At 36.8% G+C, this 3,875-nt stretch overlaps 1 long non-coding RNA gene across 2 annotated transcripts; it reads left to right on the plus strand.

The window, feature by feature from the left end:
• Nucleotides 1–852: 852 nt before the first annotated feature.
• LOC127469093 (uncharacterized) lies at nucleotides 853–2,799 on the plus strand. Of its 2 annotated transcripts, none has more exons than XR_007903828.1 (3): nucleotides 853–877; nucleotides 1,402–1,499; nucleotides 2,722–2,799. It is a non-coding gene; the product is annotated as an uncharacterized LOC127469093 (long non-coding RNA). The 2 variants fall into 2 exon arrangements; XR_007903829.1 differs by lacking the exon at nucleotides 853–877 and adding an exon at nucleotides 928–1,118.
• Nucleotides 2,800–3,875: the final 1,076 nt, after the last annotated feature.

A 3,875-nucleotide genomic window follows, 5' to 3' on the forward strand; every position in this document is an offset into this window, starting at 1 on the left:
CAACTTAGAACTTTGTATTTTCACCAACTTTGAGAGTAAAATCTATGACAATTCATTGCTAAATTTCAGGCTTTTAAAATTCTTTCTCAGCACCCTATACCAATGGGGCTTTTTGTGACAGGCATTATCTTTTGAAAATTCGTTTGTACATTGTAGGATGTGTATTTATATTAACATTATTAAATATACTAGTGAATACTTCTGCAGAGTTTTGCAAGAGTTTACATAAAATGGTTATTGTAAAAAATACTAAAGGGCATAGATAAAGGAATATGAATTAACCACATCTGCAGAACTAAAATGTACATATGCTGCATATGGTAAATTCCCAATATCTTCTTTTTTTCCCCAAATATCTGCTTCATGTAAATAATCTTAAACAACAAATGAAATCAAATCCAAGCAAAACAAAACAAAACAAAAGGAAAAGAAAAAAAAGAAGAAAACAAGAAAAGACCAGCCCTGTGGTATCAGAAAATGTGAAGTAAAGCTATTATTTGCTTAAATGAGTTTCAGAGCCTTCAATAATTTATCATCAATTTCCCCGAGTTCCTTGACTTTCTTCATCTTGATCTCTCCTGTTATATATATCCACCATTTCAATATGTAGCCAATATTATCATACTCTGAACCAAGTCAGCAGTTTTGACGTCTTCATTTCAATGTCCTTTTCTGTACCTTCAGCAATGTTAATGTTACAAATTACGGGAGGGTGTATTAATAGCCATACCCAAGAAGCAGAAAGAAAAGTGCATTTTTTTAGACTAAGTACTAACTTGGGATTTCCCAGGCCCATTGCGGAGCCGACGGAGCCCCGGCTCCTCCGTTGTGATGATAATGGATTCCGTGTTGTTGGCTCAAAGGTCGACGGGTCACCGTAAGCTCCTTAATGGACTGTGAAATAACTTTAACTGCATTAACCTCTCCAGATCACATGGGTGGCACCAACATCCACTCCTGAAATTCTCATTCGCTTATAGAGACAATACCATTAGATTATTATATTTTCCTTTTGGAATAGCAATAGGCTCAAAGCAATTATGCAGCTAAGCGTTTCCATTAAGCGAATAGGGCCTTAAAGAAGATTAACTGGAGCTTCTCCGGTGTTCAGTATAAAGGTGGAATAAGTTGAAAGATTTCAACAGAATTCAAATCTGCTAAAACCCCTATCTTTGATATCATGGTGATCTAAAGTATGAAGTCATTAGCTGAAATAGCAATGCTGTACCCATGCTTGTGAAGGCAGATGCAATTGGGTGGCTGCCCAAACTGAACCCCTGACTTTACACTGCATTTTCTGAGCATTTGCTCTTAAGGTTATGAAAAAATTGGCACTGAAAAGAGCAGGAGGAAGACTGGTTTCCCACAACCACCAGCAAGTTACTTTAATCCGTTATCTAGGTCCCATATTTTCTGAAGATCAAAAATTACGCCTGCCAAGTGATGCAAGCAATGCAACACCCATCTTCAGCCCCACCGCAGGACCATTGTTGCTGGAGGTAGGATGAGGCGTGAGTGCTCAAGCCTAACAGGCCTAAGGCTAGTTTGTTAGTCGCTGGAAAACCTGGGCGGAGCCTTGATTTCAGAATTCCCCATTTGGTTGTGTTGATTGGTAGTCTCCAGGCTGAGGAAGCCATGGCTCAATTCATTACAGCCTATTTAGAGACACTAATGTTTAAACCTCCAAGTCAATTAAACTTGAGTGTGTGTAAAGAGCTAAGGGCTTGCTTAAGTGATGTGCTGAAGTGGGGTCTTTCATCCCTCAAATTACCCTCAAAATAGATCTGCTGATAGTAATGTCAGACTTTCCTTGTGCCAACTACAATAAAAAGCATATAGGAGCGATGCCATGAGCACAGCTTTCAGGTCATAACAATTATAGGCACTATTACAGCAGTTTGTTTTGTTTACGTTAAAAAAAAGCACTTAAGTACCAGTCCCAAGTTCTAGGCACTCTTACAAATTAAAAAAAAAAATACAGCATCATCTCCTCAACTACGTAGCAGAAATCCAGAAATCCATCTAAAGGAATTGTGGAAGATACTCTTTGAATGTCATGGGGATGTATCTGACTTGAAAATAAAAACTCAAACAAACAAAAAACAACAACAAATACTGGCAGAATCTGTGGAAACTGGAATCTGGAATTTAATGACTGACCTGTAAAACCTTTGTTTACCCCATAATTTTGAATATGAAAAGGATAGTTAAGCTGTGATCATCTCTTATTATACTAAATACTTGGAAAAATTTAAAAACTTTATATAGAGTAAGATCTTACTGTAGACTATTTTCTATTAAATTGATTTTACTGAGAAAATGGAACTTTGGTTAAACTTAATTGCTTTCTATAAAGATATAAGAAAACATTGTAGTGCTTCAAAATTGAAATTAATCCTTGCACATTTTCCTTCACTACCAGAAAGCTATTGATTATATAGCTTAGTAATCTATTTCAGCATTAAGATATGAAAAATTTTTTCATATCAGGTTAAAATATTTTTGCTTTCAATTTTATTTTCCTTGAAATGTAATGTATTTTCTGTGGAAAAACAGAACAAACAATCCCTTTCTTCAATTAACCGTTCTGGTTATCAGTAAAGATAATTTTCTGATTTTTGTAGACTTCAAATTTTGGTTTTCCTGATCAAGATTCATACTAATAATTACAAAGCAGATATTACGAATTTAAATTTTATTTATGTTTTTCTTTCATCTCAGCAATTCCAATGTGTTTAGACATTAAGCTCCATACAGATCCACTACAATGGAACCATTATCTGATTACAGGGGAGGGCCAAATGATCAATCAGAAGTACCACCTGTAGAAAAGAGGGCCTCTCATTGTGTTTTAACTGGGTTGGTAATTGAGTTTTAGTCTTTCTGTGAGCTAAGAGTTGAGCCCAAAGCAACTTTGGGCCTTAGAAAGCCAAGAGATACATCTATCGTCCTGCCCTGTCTCTGTTTCTCTGCCATTTCTCAGTACCATGGCACTGTCTGTATTTTCCTGCTATCCCAGCAGCCCCCCGTGACCAGGCAGCTGCCAGCAGACTTGTCATCTTGTACGTGCTATGTGTGAAACTCAATATTTCTTTGCACCTCTAACATACCTGCTGTTCTTTCTTTCTCCCCTCATGGGTAAAAATCACACCACTCTCATTTAATTCGACTGACATTTTAACCAATATTAAGGTTTTCCCTGCCTTTTTTTCATTTTTATTTTGAGGGAGGGTGAATGTTTTTTAGTGTTTGTCATGCCAAGATAGAGATGTCAACCTAAATCTAACACATATCTCTGTATTTTTGGCAGATGTAGTGTGTAGACTGATTTGCTGGATGGGACCTTATTCTGAACACCTACAAGTCTCGTGAAGTTGAAGAAACAACTTAGGAACAGGACTAGAGAAAGGAAGCCAGGAGATTGTTGTACTTAATTTACCCCGGCACCTTTTGCCCACAGCAAGCTTAAAGCAGTGACATTTCATAATAATCCGAAAGCTTGGACCTGTCAAGAGATTGCAGTGGCCCAGCTATACTGAATTTTGGCCTCACCACTTACAAAACATGGTACAAGTGCAGCAATAATAAGTCCTCAGAACTACCCTCTGATTTTGTACTTTTAAAGGAATTGGATCATTCCTGTTTTAAATAATATTAATTAAAAAAAAAAAAAGAAGAAAGAAAGAAAGAAAAAACCCACACAAACCCCACTATTAACTGGATTGGGAAACTTCACTTATTTTTAAAATCATTCATTTTTGCTGGGTCCCTGAAGTCTGTTTTATCTTGTTTCCCCCTGTATGTTAGACCAGCATGAGAAAATCACAGAATCACAGAATATGCAGAGTTGGAACAGACCCACAGGGATCACTGAG

This window comes from Manacus candei, unplaced genomic scaffold (assembly GCF_025592945.1).
Source record: "Manacus candei isolate 608988 ecotype Guabito, Panama unplaced genomic scaffold, ASM2559294v1 h1tg000017l, whole genome shotgun sequence".
NCBI lineage: Eukaryota > Metazoa > Chordata > Aves > Passeriformes > Pipridae > Manacus > Manacus candei.